We start from the raw sequence: 17,787 nt of genomic DNA on the forward strand, positions 1-17,787 counted from the left end.
ACACTGTTTTAAATAGTTATTAAATAAATAATAATAATAATAAAATTAAATAATTAAATAAATAATGATAATACTGGCATAGAAATATGTATGTATGTACAGTCTAGATGAGATTGAAGATGAAGTCTGCTATCCATATTTAATAATATTAATTGTAATAATACATGCATTAATAAGTGGCAGACTACTTTCAGATAATAGTATTCTTCTTTTGCATGTTATGTAGAGAACCAACTATTTATGAAGTGCTTTTGAACTTCTGGGGTTCCATAGTGTGTTAAAATTCCTAGGAAAGAAGGAAGAGAAAATTGAATAATTATTACCGTTGACATTTTGAAAAATCTTAATTTCACTGGGCTTTCTGAAAAAAAAAAAAAAAAAAAAAAAAAAAAAAAAAAAAAGGTTATTTTAAGCATTCTAAAACTTATTAGAAATGTTCATATCAATTGTTGAAGGAAATTACTAGAACAAAGGCATTCATATGTATGCAAGTTAAGGCGCCAAAACAACCAAGCAAACAACCAAACAAAACTAAAACCAAAACTTGTCCTAATTCAGAAGAATTAGTTAAAAAATAAGAAGCCCTGCACCCTTACCGGGTATGCCACTAATTATGAGAGATAAGGGAGGAAGTCCTCAGAATCCACTGAGTGTTGTGTGAGTGAATCTGTATCATTTGTAATGAAGGAAAGGATATTATCAGTAGTATGAAAAAAACAGACCCTGGTATGGCATCCATCTTTTCCCTCTGTTTTGTGAGAAGAGAATCAGTTTTAAAACTACAAAAATCCTTTTTCAACAAAGCAGAAATTGTAATGTAATATTTCTAACTTCAGTCTCGTATTTTTTCTAGTTAAATTACAAAGAGAAACCACTATGTGCGCTTCCAGAAATATCAATAATAAAAAATCTGCAAAAATTCTGCTCTGTAAGACAGGGCATCAACTTCTTGCACTTCTCGTAAAATAGATGAGAAATCTGCACTGATACGGTAAATGCTATGTAAAACATTGTAGGACCCTAGATTCCACTTGGAAAATCAGGGCATTCTGGGAAAATACAGAGTTCAGAGAAGTGTGAATATTGTACATGAATATAAACAGAAAAATGACTATAATATTTGTAGCATACAGCAAATCTAATGAGAAGTGAAATGATGGAATGCAGACAAGGCAATTAAATTAGTAAAGACAGAAGCCTATATCGTTATATGATTTAGCTTTATGCATCTCAGCGAAGACTCTCATTAATAAATAATTTGGAAATTTTGGGCTATACCTTTAACTTTATTCACATAATCTTATAAAAGGCCTTCAGAGCTTATAACACTTTACCTTCAATAGAGTGAAAAAGATCAGGAGTGAGAGGGCTCCAGGCAACACATGTGTTAATGCTCTAGAACCATCTTCTCAAAAAATGTTTTCTTATTGCCATCTCATTACCTCTTGGAATACCGGATTTCAAGGTTGAAGTGGACAAATAAATGAGAATGATTGTTTCTGATCAGGAAAACAGAAAACTGTACTCCAGTGCTCAGGTCCTTAAGGTCATAGGCATTTAATGAAATCCTCATCACTGATGTGTAGGAGATGTCGGAGAAGAATACAGAGATGGTATAACACCCGTATATAAGTCTCTCCATTCCCCCTGAGTTCCCCCTGAAGGGCCTGTACACGACACATACAATAATCTAGGGCTGGAAAAAGGAAACAGTGTGAGTAATGGTAAAGACCTATGAAAGAACAACCATACAAAGTATGCCCAGTCAACTGGCTGGCATCAGAACCAGTGCCAAAAAAAAAAGCACAAAGGGTGTTAGTAATTGAAGACTGCTACCTGAGAGGCACCGAGGCACCGATTTGCTGTCCAGATAATCTCTCCAGAGAGGTTTGTTGCCTGCTCAGGGTTCACATTTGTGGCACTACGAAAAAGTTACCAACCCAGGTGGGTCAGAAGACTACCATCCATTCTTGATCTTCTATGTAGGGTCAAATGAGGCTGCAATAAAGAGACTATGAAATATCAAAAAGGACTTTTTGTCCCTCAGAAAGACGTTGAAGGGATGAGGAGTGCAAGTAGTGTTCTCCTCCACCCTCCCAGCTGGTGACTGGGACCCAAGAAAAAGGAAACAAACACAGAAAGTGAACAATTGGCTGTGGGGCTGGTGCCATGGTCAAGGTTTGGGGTTCTATGATTTCAGATATACTTTTGAGAGACTGTGCATGCTGACATAGGATAGGGTGCACCTGGTTAGGTGGGGCAGGGGTTCTGGGCAGCAATCTGGCTAGACCCATTAGCAGGGATTTAAGCTAGATTCAGCGGGGAAATGGAATGTACCTCTGAGTGATGGAATGAACCTAGGGACATTGTCTCTAGGTTCATTGTCTCTGTGAGAAGCAACAGGGAATATTTGAGAATTGCCCCAAGGAAATTAGGAAGGGTTCTGAAAAGGTGATGCTACCATGAGAAACAAGCAGGAGAAGCTGGAAACCACAGCACAAGCAGGAAAAGATGATCTGATTGCTATCAAAGAAACATGGTGGGTTGGATCCCATAACTGGAACACTGGAATAGAGGGTTACAAGCTATTCAGAAGAGACAGGCAGGGAAGGAGAGGCAGGGCTGTTGCCCTCTATGTTAGGAATGGATTGACTGAGAAGAGTTGCCTCTGAGAAACAGCCATGGACAGGTTGAGAGCTTGTGGGTAAAAGCTAAGGCCTAGACAAGACAACCTGTGGTTGGGGTCTACCACAGGACACCTGATCAAGGGAAGCCTGTTGATGAGGCCTTCTGGCTTCAACTACAAGAAATGTCATGCTCACACACTCTCATCCTGATGGGGACTTCAGCCACCTGGATGTCTGCTGGAAAAGCTACGCACCAGGCTGTGAGCAATCCAGGAAGCTCCTAGAGTGCGTTGGGGATAACTTCCCTGTCCACGTGCTATGACAAATCAGATAGAGGAGAAGTGTCACTGGACTTGGTGCTCACCAGTGCAGATGAACTCATGAAAGAGGTTAAGATTGGAGGCAGTCTGGGCTGCAGTGACCATACCCTCGTTGAGTTTGTGATCTCAAGGAGTATGGGCCTGACGAAGAGCAGTCAGGACCCTGAACTTCTGAAGAGCAAACTTTGAGCTATTTAAAGGCCTAGTGGATGAGATCCCCAGGAACACTGTCCTTGGGGACAGAGGAGCTGAACAGAGCTGGCAACTCTTTAAGGGATACTTTTCTTAGAGCACAAGAATTCTCCATCCCCATATGTAAGAAAGCAAGCAGGACGGGCAGAAATCCTGGATGGCTGAGCAAGGACCTGATGGTCAAACTGAGGCCCAAGACGGAAATGCACAGGCAGTGGAAGCAGGGACAAGCCTGGGAAGGGATAAACAACAAGGGAGAACTGATAAAAAGAGACATGGAGAAGTCTGAGGTACTCAGCAAGTTCTTGGCCTCAGTGTTCACTGCCAGTCAGGCTTCCCATGTCTCTTGAGTTTGTCAACCTCTAGGCAGGGACTGGGGGAGCAAAGTTCCTCCCACTGTAAATGAAATTCTTGAGACCACCTCATGAGACTGAACAGGTGCAAGTCTGCAGCATCTGATGACATGCATCCCAGGGTCCTGAGGGAACTGGCTGATGGAGTTGCCAAGCCTCTGGTGACTGGAAAAAGGGAAACATCTTTTAAAAAGGGTAGAAAGGAAGACCTGGGGAACTACAGGCTGGTGAGCCTCACCTCTATGGCTAGGAAGGTCGTGGAACAGATTGTCCTGGATGCAATGTAAAGGCATATGCAGGACAAGGAGGTGATCTGAGACAGCCAGCATGGTTTCAACAAGGGCAAATCATGTCCGACCTATCTGGTGGCCTTCTATGATGGAGTGACTGCATCAGTTGACAAGGGAAGACTGGCTGACGACTACCTGGGCTTCTGTAAAACCTTTGACATGGTACCACATGACAACTTGATCTCCAAACTAGAGTGATATGGATTTGAAGAGTGGACCATTCAGTGGATAAGGAATTGGCTTGAAGAATGCACCCAGAGAGTCTTGGTCAACGGCTCTCTGTCCAGGTGGAGGCCTAAGACAAGTGGTATCCCTCAGAGGTCTATCTTAGGACCAGAGCTGTATAACATATTTATCAATGACATAGAGAGTGAGATTGAGTGTACATTCAACAAATTTGAAGATGACACCAAGCTGAATGGTGCAGTCAGTGCAACAAGGAAGGGACACCATCCAGAGAGACCTGAACAAGCTTGAGAAGTGGGCCCAGGTGAACCTAATGAGGTTCAACAAGTCTAAGCACAAGGTGCCGCAGCTGGGTTGCCATAATCCCATTCAGTTTGACAGAAGGTATTTACCAATAGAACACCATACCTTTTCTTGCACTTGTATTTTTAATTGAAGGATAGTTCTTGCTGGATTGCTATTAGGAAAAAAAAAAAAATCTTACTGCAAGACTTACTCTTGGGTGCACATTTTACAGAAGGTAAATCAAGATGAAAATAATTGTATCTTCTTCCTTTAGAATCTGACAGTTTTGAAATTTCTCCCTGAAGTACACACATCTGGCCTGAGTCACAATACATTAATAATATTTTACTCTTGAAACCAGCAAAAACTAACTGCAGGAAGTCATAAAAAGTAGACAAGAAGAGTCTGCTTTGTGAAAGACTTTAGCATTTCTGCAAGGTGAGATTTTCAAGTGATTCAGAAAAGATTACACTATTTTGATAATAAAATTGAAGACCTGGAAAACAGGTCACGATGTTCACATCTTAAGAATTACAGCTATTACAGAGGAAAGTGAAGGCAAAGGATGATTGGATTTGTAACCACTCTGATAATCAGAATAATGGGGGGATGTGTTTTCCCTCACAAATGGGAAATGACAGCAATACATGGAATCATTCATCTGAAATCCAGTGAAGAGGACGAGCCATGTGTTACCTTTACAAAATTGCTGACACTTTGAAAAAGGTAAAAAGTTTAACACACATTAGGGAAAATGTAAAATGAAACTCAATATTTTTATTACATTTCCATGAACAAAAAGTTGGAGAACAGTGAAAGCAAAGTGTATTCTCTCTAATGCAGAGAATGCACACTGCTACTTTAATTCCAGAAAAAAGGCAGATTTAGCCAAACAACAAATACATGTACCATGCAATTATCTAAATGTTAAGTGAGAAACAATTTATACTCAATTGAGGAAAGACAGACCTCTCACTGTGTGCAGATACATTTCTATATGTATCTTGCTTGATTTATATCTATATGTAGAGAGGTGCAGTGGCAAAGAAAGAAAAGCTGTTTGCCAGAACTGATAACTGGGATGCTAAAGAGTTGTATAGCACAGGACTTGTGCACGGGTGTGGAAGATTTGTGGTTAAACCAGCTGTTTTGATTTGGTTTAATATTGGTTTAATATTCAAAGTGCAAATTATGAATATATTGTCTTAGTGTAGAAATACAGTCATTAACCAAAAAAAAACAAAACCAAAAACAAAAACAAAAACATATAGTTTAGAAATCTGAGATACTTCCTTGTTTCTTTTTTTAAACTAATACTAGAATGAAACATTCATATTAGGGAGAAATGTTGATCCATTGTATATTATGAATAGAGGGAAGATATGGAGTGACAAATGTCAAAGTGCTATCCATGACCTGTTGAATAGCTCTGGACAACATAATGCATATCTTTTCCCCCCAGAGACTAACCTAGAAATTAAAATGCGTGTTACACATCCAGAAGTCAACAGTCTCTGAAGAAATAAAGGTTATCTGGAAGGAGTGACATTCTTTTGCTTCACTGTTTTGCAGTAGTCTTCTGGACATTTTTATTTAAATTTTTTAATTTTCCCCATTATGTTGTTTACATATATTGTGTTTCTTTGAACACAGTTTAAGATGTTTGCTGCAGTACAATACAAAGAAGACATATTTTATGGTTATCACATAAATAAATAAGTGTCCTGGTTTCAGTTAAGACAGAGTTAGTTTTCCTCCTAGTAGCTGGTAGGGTGCTATGTGTTGGATTACCATGAGAAGAGTGCTGATAACATGCTGATGTTTTAATTGTTGCAGAGCAATGCTTACATTAAGGAACTTTCAGCTTCTTGCTCTGTCCTGCCAGTGGGCAGACTGGGGGTGCAGCAAGAACTGGGAAGGGACAGACCCAGGACACCTGACCCAAACTGGCCAAAGGGGTATTCCACACCATGTGATGTCATGCTAAACAATGTATAGGGGTGGCTAGCCAGGATGGGAGGGCCAGCTGCTTGGGGATAGGCTGGGCATCAGTCAGCGGGAGGTGAGTAATTGCATTGTACATCACTTGTTTCGTATCCATTATTATTAAGAGTACTATTATTATTATTATTGTGATTATTATTATTGTTGTTGTTGTTATTTCTGTCTTAATAAACTGTCTTTATTTCAACTCACAGGCATCACTTTCCCATTTCTCTCTCCCACCCCCAGAGAGGGAGGGGGGAGGGTGAGCGAATGGCTGTGTGGTGTTTAACTGCCGGCCGGGTTAAACCACAACAATTACTTTGAGTCTCTAGCTCCAATGCAAGGTCTGATACCTCAGATAGTGATAGATAACCAGCCTGTTCCTTGCTAAATCCTTTATAACTGCTTCCATACTCCAAGTGACTAGCATGCTGTATTAAAATCCATATACCATACTGAAGGGAAAAGGGTAATACTCTGTTTAACTGTAGCCCAAGTAAGCATGTAAGTTAATCTGAAGACTAAAGAAGTACTCTAGAATAGTTTTGAAATTTCTTTTTTTTCTCAGTCTTATCCATTCATTTTATATTTTATAGTGCCTTTAGTACCCACTATAAGAATTTAAGAATTTGAGTCACAGAAGATGAGCAGAATACCTAATCTCACAAACATTTCTGTTTGATATCTTTCTTTTTTTTTTTTTTTTTTTTTTAATGAAAAAGTTGGAGTTGGGCACAAGAAGTAGTTCCTGGATTCCTGAATAAGCTATCTCATTTTTTATCAGAAGATTACAGATTGATGCCATCTTTTACTTGTCCCGGGAGTTCCTTCTGTATTGGTCCCCCGAGTTCTTATTAAATTTGCAGTTCATGAAAAAATCTTGAAGCAATGAAATTGATCTAGAAATAGAAAGATTTCCCCCTCCTCTTTTGGACACTAACACAGAGAAAAATTGGATGCTAATCCTATGGAAGTTGAGAACATTAAATATTTTTTTGTTGACCCCCCCAAAAAAAACTTTGCAGTTCAATGAATAGCCATTATATTATAAATATTTAGGGTTTTTGCATGACGGAGAGAAAAATGTAGAAGTTAAGTTTGTTGTCAGATGAAATGTCAGAATTGCCCATGAAACAGAAATTTAAGATTTTGGTAATTTGCTATCTTCTTATTCTTCTCTTATTCTGCTATTACTTTTTTAGCAAGGAAATAAGAAAGGATTAAGTTCTCCGCCAGAAGGACTAAGGTCTGGAAGAAAGCCATCATTACTCCAGTCTTCAAGAAGGGCAAGAAGGAAGACCCAGGAAACTACAGGCCAGTCAACCTCACCTCCATCACCGGAAAGCTGATGCAGCAGCTCATCCTTGAGGCCATCTCTAAGCATGTGGAAGATAAGATCAGGAGCAGTCAACACAGATTCATCAAGGGTAAATTATGTTTATCTAACCTGATAGCCTTCTTATAATGGTATGACTGGATGGGTGGATGCGGAAACCACAGTGGATGTTGTCTACCTTGACTTCAGCAAACCATTCAACTCTGTCTCCAATAACATATTCCTGGGAAAGCTCTGGAAGTGTGGGATCCATGACTGGACATTAGAATGGATTGAGAACTGGCTGGAAGGCAGATCTCAGAGGGTTGTGCTCAATGGTGCCTAGTCTAGTTGGAGGCCCGTGGCTAGTGATGTTCCCAGGGGGCAATACTGGTCCCAGTCTTGTTGAATTTATTCATCAGTGACCTGGATGAAGGGACAGAGTGCACCCTCAGCAAGTTTGCAGACAATACAAAGCTTGGTGGAGTGGCTGACACACCAAAGGCCTGTGCAGCCATTCAGAGGGACCTGGACAGGCTGGAAGGTTGGGCCAAGAGGAACCTTATGAGGTTCAACAAGGGCACCACTGAGGAACAACCCCAGGCACCAGTACAGGTTGGGAGCTGACCTGCTGGAGAGCATCTCTGCAGAGAGGGGCCTGGCGGTCATAATGGGCAACAAATTAACCAGCAAATTAAACCAACAAATTAATTAAATTAGCCAGCAGTGTGCCCTTGTGGTCAAGAAGGCCAATGGGATCATAGCCTGCATCAGAAGGAATGTGGACAGTGGGTTGAGAGAGGTGATCCTCCCCCTCTACTCAGCTCTGTGGAGGCCACACCTGGAATACAGTACGCAGTTCTTGGCTCCCCAGTACAAGAGGGACGTAGAACTTCTAGAGAGGGTCCAGTGTAGAGCCACAAAGATGATTAAGGAATTGAAGCATCTGTCCGGTGAGGAAAGACTAAGTGAGCTAGGCTTGTTTAGCCTAGAGAAGAGGAGATTGAGAGATCTTATCAACCTCTACTACTACTTGTAGGGACAATATAAAGAGGATGGGGCTAAGCAAAACCTGGTGGGATGAGTCCTGTGACTGGGGTGTTGCGATAGATGGTTACAGGCTCTTCAGGAGGGACAGGCAGGGTAGGCGAGGTGGTGGGGTGGCGATGTATGTGAAGCAGGGGCTGGACTGTGTGGAACTTCAGGTTGGCAATGGCAAAGTTGAGAGCCTCTGGGTAAGGATCAAGGGACGAACGAATAAAGGGGATGTCGTTGTGGGAGTCTATTACAGACCGCCTGGCCAGGACGATAGCGCCGATAAATTATTCTTTACAGAACTAAGAGAGGCCTCGAGATTAACTCCCCTTGTCCTTATGGGGGACTTCAACTTGCCAGACGTTAACTGGGAGTGCCACACAGCTGACACGAGCAAGTCCAGGAGGTTCATGAAGCACCTAGATGATAACTTCTTGGTGCAGGTGTTAACGGAGCCAACTAGGAAAGGTGCCCTCCTAGACCTGTTGCTAGAAAACAGAGAGGGTCTGGTGGGAGATGTGGTGATTGGTGGCGGCCTCGGTCATAGCGACCATGAAGTGGTTGCGTTCAAAATTTACAGTGACAGAAGGAAAAGTGCCACCAAAACCTCATCCCTAGATATGGGGAAAGCGGACTTCAGGCTGCTCAGGGAACTAGTCAGCAAGGTCCCCTGGGAAACTGCTCTTGAAGGCCTCGATGTCCACCAGTGCTGGTCATTCTTTAAGCGATGCCTCCTAGAAGCACAAGATCAGGCAATTCCTAAATATCGCAAGTCAGGCAGGCGGGGCAGGAGGCCGGCGTGGCTGACCAGGAACATTCTAATGGAGATTAGGCGGAAACAGAGAGTGTTTCGCTACTGGAAGGAGGGCCAGGTGTCATGGAAAGAATACAGGGATGCTGTTCGTGTTTGTAGGAAGAAAGTTCGTGTTGCCAAAGCACACCTAGAGTTGAAGCTGGCTGTGTCTGTGAGAGAAAATAAAAAGGGTTTTTTTAGATATGTGAATGGAAAAAGGAGAACTAAAGAATACATAGGGCCGCTCCTTGATAGGGAAGGTCTCCTCACAGACAATGACATAGGCAAAGCAGAGACGCTTAACGCCTTCTTTGCCTCTGTCTTTAATGCCAATGATGGGCTTCGGGACCCAGGGTGCCCTGAGCTGGAGGACCGGGACGGTGAGGATGACAAACTCCCAACCGACCCTGAACGTGTGCGGGATTTGCTACTCCACCTGGACCCCTACAAGTCCATGGGTCCGGATGGGATTCATCCCCGGGTGCTGAAAGAGCTGGCGGACGTCATCGCGGAACCTCTCTCAATTATTTTTCAACGATCCTGGGAATTTGGAGAGGTCCCGGTAGACTGGAAGCTGGCAAATGTTGTGCCGATTTTCAAGAAGGGTCAGAAAGAAGACCCTAGCAATTACAGGCCTGTCAGTCTCACATCAGTGCCTGGTAAAATCATGGAGAAGATGGTTCTCGAACTTATTGAGGCGCACCTGGGGGACAAAGCAGTCATTGGTCCCAGCCAGCATGGGTTTGTGAAGGGTAGGTCCTGCCTAACTAACCTGATTTCCTTTTATGATAAGATCACCCGTATGGTGGACCAAGGGAAACCAGCTGATGTGATTTTTTTGGACTTCAGCAAGGCTTTTGACACAGTTTCCCATAGGATCCTACTGGACAAAATGTCCACCATACAGCTAAATAAAAACATCATACGATGGGTGAGCAATTGGCTAACGGGCAGGGCCCAAAGGGTTATGGTAAATGGAGCTGCGTCAGGCTGGCGGGCGGTCACCAGTGGGGTCCCTCACGGCTCCATTTTAGGGCCGGTACTTTTCAATATTTTTATAAACGATCTGGATGTAGGAATAGAAGGTATTTTGAGCAAGTTTGCTGATGACACCAAGCTTGGAGGAGTTGTGGACTCGAATGAGGGTGGAAAGGCCTTGCAGAGGGATCTGGATAGGTTGGAGAGCTGGGCGATCACCAACCGCATGAAGTTCAATAAGAGCAAGTGCCGGGTCCTGCACCTGGGACAGGGAAACCCTGGCTGCACGTACAGACTGGGCGATGAGACGCTGGAGAGCAGCCTAGAAGAGAGGGATCTGGGGGTCGTGGTAGACAGCAAGTTGAATATGAGCCAGCAGTGTGCCCTGGCAGCCAGGAGGGCCAATCGTGTCCTGGGGTGCATCAAGCACGGCATCGCTAGTAGGTCAAGGGAGGTGATTGTCCCGCTCTACTCTGCGCTGGTGCGGCCTCACCTCGAGTACTGTGTGCAGTTCTGGGCACCACAGTATAAAAAGGACATGAACTGTTGGAGAGTGTCCAGAGGAGGGCTACGAAGATGGTGAAAGACCTGGAGGGGAAGACGTATGAAGAACGGCTGAGGTCACTGGGCCTGTTCAGCCTGGAGAAGAGGAGGCTGAGGGGAGACCTCATCACAGTCCACAACTTCCTCGTAAGGGGGTGTCGAGAGGCAGGAGACCTTTTCTCCATTAACACCAGTGACAGGACCCGCGGGAACGGGGTTAAGCTGAGGCAGGGGAAATTTAGGCTTGACATCAGGAGGGGGTTCTTCACAGAGAGGGTGGTTGCACACTGGAACAGGCTCCCCAGGGAAGTGGTCACTGCACCGAGCCTGTCTGAATTTAAGAAGAGATTGGACTGTGCACTTAGTCACATGGTCTGAACTTTTGGGTAGACCTGTGCGGTGTCAAGAGTTGGACTTGATGATCCTTAAGGGTCCCTTCCAACTCAGGATATTCTATGATTCTATGATTCTATGAAACTCTTATCAGTGGTGGCCAGTGACAGAACAAGGGCTAATGGGTATACATTGAACCACAGGAGGTTTCATCGCCATATGAGGAAGAACTTCTTTATGGTTCAGGTGACAGAGCACTGGGACAGGCTGCCCAGAGAGCTGTGAAGTCTCCTTTGGTGGTATTCAAATGTCACCTGGATGAAATCCTGTGTAACATGCTCTTGGTGGCCCTGCTTGAGCAAGGGGGTTGGACTAGATGGAGGTCCCTTCCAACCTCAACTATTCTGTGATTCTGTGTGATTCCTGAAAGATTCAGTCTTTTGAAAGTTTACTCAGATAACTAGTCTGGGCAGGACAATAAATGGATAAATAGGGGCAACACAAAGCCACTGACTTTGATTCAGCTCACTATCCTGCTTTTGCTACTTCTTACTAATCTTTCACTAAAAATGAAAAAGGAGAATTACCTGTGCAATCAGATACTCTTTCTGTCCTTCTCTAGTGGCCTTCTTCTTTTTATTCAGTGTGTAAGGCCTCCAGATGCCAATGGGTAGGAACACTATGACCAAGAATTTTGTTGTATATGAGCTCTGGTAAGGGAAGAAACTGGGGGAATTAAACCAGATAGGCAGCAAGTCTGTACAGGCACTTGAGGCATGGAGTTTCAAACCTCTCTCCTGCCTCAGGTAACAAGGCTGAAAATAAGCAGAGATTTATCAGAAATCCTGCCTGAATCTGTTATGCTTCTCCAGGAGAGTATGGAGTAGTGGAGCAGTCTTCTCACCACTTAGCTGTCCTTCTTTACCTGGAATAGAATGTAGTTTAAAAAGTTGATGGATAAAGTCAACATTCTTTTGTATGACTTCTGCTTACTCTAAAATCTAAGTATCAAAGCAACACACTAAAATCAACAGTCATTAAAAATCAAAATGATCTATTCAAACATATTCTAGCCAAAACACTTATCATGAAAAGAATAATTAACACATCAGCATAAGCAAATGAAGTTGTTTGTCCCTGAGAGTTGATAATTGTAATTGAATTTGACTTCTATAACATATTCTGTGCATCCATCATTACCCAGGCATTATGTCCCCTCAATTCAATCAAAAATTATCCTCCCAATGAAATTCATTTTTTTCCCATTGGATGAACAGCAGAGATTTCAAACCTGGCCACTGTCCACAGCTATGATAGCAGAGCTAGTAAATACTGTTAAGCATATTTCTCTTTGATTCTACTGTTTTCATGAGTATTGTCTGAGTCCTTGTCTTACTCCTCTCTCCACCTCTCTGCCTACTTGTAGCATCTTTTTATCTTTTGCCCACAATTTACTGAAACTGACAGACTTGCTTGAGGAAAACATTTTACATTCACACTCAGGGGAAAACAAACAAACAAACAACTTCCTCCTTGTAAAATAAATCAGCTGGACTATTCAGTTTTTCATCCTTTTTTACTATCATATTTAAGGTAGCCATGAATCTATATGTAAACTTGTAGTGCCATTCCAATAAAGGTTACAGACACAATTTCTGTTATGTGACATAAGTAATTTCACATTCTTTTCCTCTGTGTGAAGAAAACCAAGTAACAAATTATATTCAATGATGAAAACATGAGAAAATAGCTTGTTTGGAAAGTATGCATGACATACTTATATTCATATACATGAAACTTCATCAATTTGAGTCTAAGTGAGGACTGGTGGTAACTTCTTCACACTGCCAGTGAATCAATCTTGGCAGTTACCTTAGTTATAACAAAACCTTTGCACTTTCAAATGATCCCTCATTTAGCAAGTGACTAAATCCAAAAAGTGTATGATCTAAAACAGATATAGACCCAAACATTAATTCTATAAAACAACTACATTTCAGTTCTGGCCTTTTAAATTCCTGTCTAGTCTACAGGGAAAAGATTAGAGTCTGATTTGCAGAAACACAGAGTTTAGAGCATACCATTCAGTTTAGAGCCAGCCAGGTCTCTAGGTGTTTGTTGCTTCAGATGTTCAAGCTCCTTATGTCCTGCTTATGGCCTATACAAGCAACCAAAAACATTCCCGTTATGATTCAGTGTGACTATTCCGCTTCTGGCATATATAATGAAAGCATTTGGTAGGTAATGCATAGATAATGGTTATTGTTTACCTTGAATGATGCATAACTTTGCAGTATTATATGCATTTTAGCTCTCTTTACTACAAAATGGTATTCTGAATACATTTGGAAATTTGGTCTTTAAAATTTACATGGGATTCATTATACTGAAGAGGTGAGTTGCCTCACCTCTTGTCAGCAGTCAGTATTAGCAAGCCAAGATGATACAGGTGACGTGTTATAATTTCTGGAAACACTCTGGACTGGCAGTCCACAACAGGCAAGATGGTCCTGACAGTTATTTGGAAACAAAGAGTTACTGACAATATGCTGTTTACCCTGCTGGGTAGCTAAACGCCATCATAGCTGACCTCTCAGTCACCCTCCTCAAAGGAAAAGGGGGAGAAAATAAGATGGAAAAAGGCTCAAGCATTGAGATAAGGATAGGGAGATCACTCAGCAATTATTATCATGGGCAAAACAAACTCAGCATAGGCTTCTACAGGCCTGTCAATCTAACCTCAGAGCCAGGAAAGTTAATGGAGCAGATTATCATCAGTGTTATCATGTAGTACTTAAAGGACAACCAGGTAAACAGGCTATCAGCATGAATTTATGAAAGGCAGGTCCTACAGTGCGAACCTAATCTCCTTCTACAACAAGGTAACAAGGATGTTTATGTGGTCTACCTAGACTTCAGTAAGGCATTTGATATGGTTTCCCACAGCATTCTCCTCAAGAAACTGGCTGCTAAAAGCCTGGATAAGTGTACACTTTGTTGGGTTAAAAACTAGCTGGGTGGCTGGGCACAAAGAGTCGTGGTGAATGGATTTACATCCAGTTGGAGGCCAGTCACAAGTGGTGTCCCCCAGGGCTCAGTAAGGGAGACAGTTCACTTCAATATCTTTTTCAATGATCTGAATGAGGGGATCGAGCGCACCCTCAGTAAGTTTGCAGATGACACCAAGTTAGGCGTGAGTGTTGATCTGCTCGAGGGTAAGAAGGCTCTGAAGAGGCATCTGGTTAGGCTGGACCAATGTGCCGAGGCCAACTGTATGAGTTTCAATAAGGCTGAGTGCCAGGTCCTGGGAGCACAACAATCCCGTGCAATACAGGCTGGGGACAGAGTGGCTGGAAAGCTGCCAGACGGAAGGGGACCTGGGGGTATTGGTCAATAGCTGGCTGCATATGAGCTAGCTGTGTGCTTGGATGGCCAAGAAGGCCAGCAGCATCATGGCTTGTGTCAGAAATAGCATGGCCAGCAGGACTAGGGAAGCAATTGTCCCCCTGTACGCAGCTCTGTGTAGGCTGCACCTCAAATACTGCGTTCAGTTTTGCGCCCCTCGCTACAAGAAGAATATTGAGGTGCTGGAGCATGTTCACAGAAGGCCAACAAAGATGGTGAGGGATCTAGAAAGCAAGTCCTATGAGGAGTGGCTGAGGGAAATGGGGTTGTTTAGGCTGAAGAAAAGGAGGCTCAGGTGAAACCTTATCACAGTCTACAGTTACCTTAAAGGAGACTACAGCTAGATGGGGATCAGACTCTTTTCCCAAGCACCGAGTGATGAGGGGAAATGGCTTCAAGTTGCACCAGGATATGTTTAGATAGAATAATAGGAAAAATTTATTTACTGAAATTGTTGTGCAGCATTGGATCAGGCTGCCTAGGGAAGTAGTCTCTCCCAGCTGCTGTTGCCCAGCACTTGTTTCCCTTTCTTAACTCTGCTCGTCCAGCGGCCCACCCAGCATCAATTATGGCTCAGCTCTGGCTCATGGCAGGTCCCTTTGGAGCAGCTGGAGCTGGCTCTGCTCTGACATGGGGCAGCTGCTGGGCTGTGCTCATGCATGCCACACCCAGAACTGCCAAAACCTTGCCACATAAACCCTATACAGAGAAACATCTCAATATACCTTATATAGACTTCCCAGGGAGCAGACTTTTCTGCTGTAGAAAAAGAGGAACAGACTTCATGTGCTACACAACCTTCATGCTACAGATGCATAACATTTATAGGCCAAACCATAGTTTATTTCTGATTAAGAATGTTATTATTCCTGACATCTGTAGGACACGTGAATGGTGTTGAATGTAGGAAGATGTGTCGCCGTAACAAACATGAATGAGGATTCAGATATAGTCACATGCTTAAGGTTAGGAAAAACAAAACAACAACAACAGCAACAGAAGGGGGTCCTTTAACAAAGGCCCCCTTGTATCCTGAGGATCCATACTACCTACCTCTTCGCACCATGAGGCAGCACTAAGCAACAGAATAGATGATGTTTGGACCAAAGCTGGACAGTCACCTGAGTAGATGGTGTATTGGCAAAGCTGCAGTTACTTCTGTAGACTTCTAAAAATGGCCTGTGGGTCTGATCACTGTGAAAGAAGGATGACAATGGGTATGAAAACATACAGAAGATACTTTGATATGAAACCATTCCTAATCATAAAGTTACCCAGAGTGAGGACTGTTTTCCAAGACACTCTGAATGGCAGTATACAACTGAATGAATGAATCTTGGACATCTTAAAGCCAAGAAAAAAACAAAAAAAATATATATATACACATATATATAATATTATTAAATAGTTGACAAATAGTTTCAAACAAAGACTGATTGACAAAAAGAACTAGACATTGTTTCATAGAAACCCCAGGAGAAATTCCCTTCCAGATCCCTGCTGTTAATTTTATTCTGTAGTAATGTGAAACAATATATATATATATATATATATATATCTGTTGAGTACACATTTTTAAATATTTCTTGGAACTACATAACTGAAATGAGTTCAGAGATTCAGGAAAAATAGTATTTCTTCTTCCCATACTATTTAACTGTTCTAAAGTAATGGGACTTTGACAGCTAAAAATTACTGAAAATGAATGTGTCCTGGTTTCAGTTAAGACAGAGTTAATTTTCCTCCTAGTAGCTGGTAGGGTGCTATGTGTTGGATTACCATAAGAAGAGTGCTGATAACATGCTGATGTTTTAATTGTTGCAGAGCATTCCGTACACTAAGCCAAGGACATTTCAGCTTCTTGCTCTGTCCTGCCAGTGGGCAGACTGGGGGTGCAGCAAGAACTGGGAGGGGACAGGCCCAGGACAGCTGACTTAAACTGGCCAAAGGGGTATTCCACACCGTCTGATGCCATGCTAAACAATGTATAGGGGTGGCTAGCCTGGGTGGGGGGGCTGGACTGCTCAGGGTTAGGCTGGGCATCAGTCAGTGGGTGGTGAGCAGTTGCATTGTGCATCACTTGTTTCATACACATTATTAGTAGTAGTACTATTATCATCATTATCATTATTATTTTTGTTGTTGTTATTATTTCTCTGTCTTAATAAACTGTCTTTATCTCAACTCACAGGCTTCACTTTCCCGTTTCTCTCCCCCATCCCCCAGAGAGGGAGGGGGGAGGGTGAGCAAACGGTTGTGTGGTGTTTAGCTGCCTGCCGGGTTAAACCATAACAGAATGTTATTTAAAATAAGTGTTTTTAAGTGTCGATATCTTACTTTTGGCCATGTAACTTAGGTGGATAGCAACTGTTCTGGACTCTTTTTTTTTTTTTTTCCTCTGAAAAAATACAACTGTAAAAATGAAGAAAAAATAAAAAAAAATAAAAAGCCAAATAAACAAAATGAACACAAGCTAAAGTTGAATGAATACCATAGAAAAAAATATGCCTTTGCTCTCATGTATTTCCTGTGATCTCCCACTCTGGCTAGCCCAGAGCTTTACTCAATCTGAATTACTGAAGATTAAAAAAAAATAATAATAAAGTGGGAAAAACTTAAGAATTATTAAGAATTAATAATAAACCAAAAGATTGAGTGAAAAGTAGATTGAGAAATATGAGATGGAAAATTTATCTCACCTGAATTAAGGCACTTCAGCTACAGTATGTGAAGTGCTGTTGCACAACTTGAAATGGATCTGGAATGCCACAATCCATTCAAGTATATAAAAAGGACGATATGACCCATTCTTCAGCACCTACAATTAAAGTGAGGTGTAGAATACCTTTCATTTATTAGAGTTTCAACAGCAAGGAGGTGTTCAAAGTAAAGGATGAAAGAATTTACTTTTAAAATGAAATCACATACACATATAAATTCACAAAGAAAGGCTAGCTGTGTGTTTTACAGCAGGATCTGAGACAGCATAAATCTGACTGAAGTCTCTCTTCATTACTGCCATGGCCATCACATTTAGCCCATTAACTATGTGTAAAATGCAAATAATTAATATAATTTTTCATTCCATTTTGTATCTTTGCAATGGAAATTGGGTTGTGTCCTCACAATTTCCTTAGGATCTTATC

Source organism: Aythya ferina, assembly GCF_964211825.1.
Source record: "Aythya ferina genome assembly, chromosome: Z".
In the NCBI taxonomy this organism is placed as follows: domain Eukaryota; kingdom Metazoa; phylum Chordata; class Aves; order Anseriformes; family Anatidae; genus Aythya; species Aythya ferina.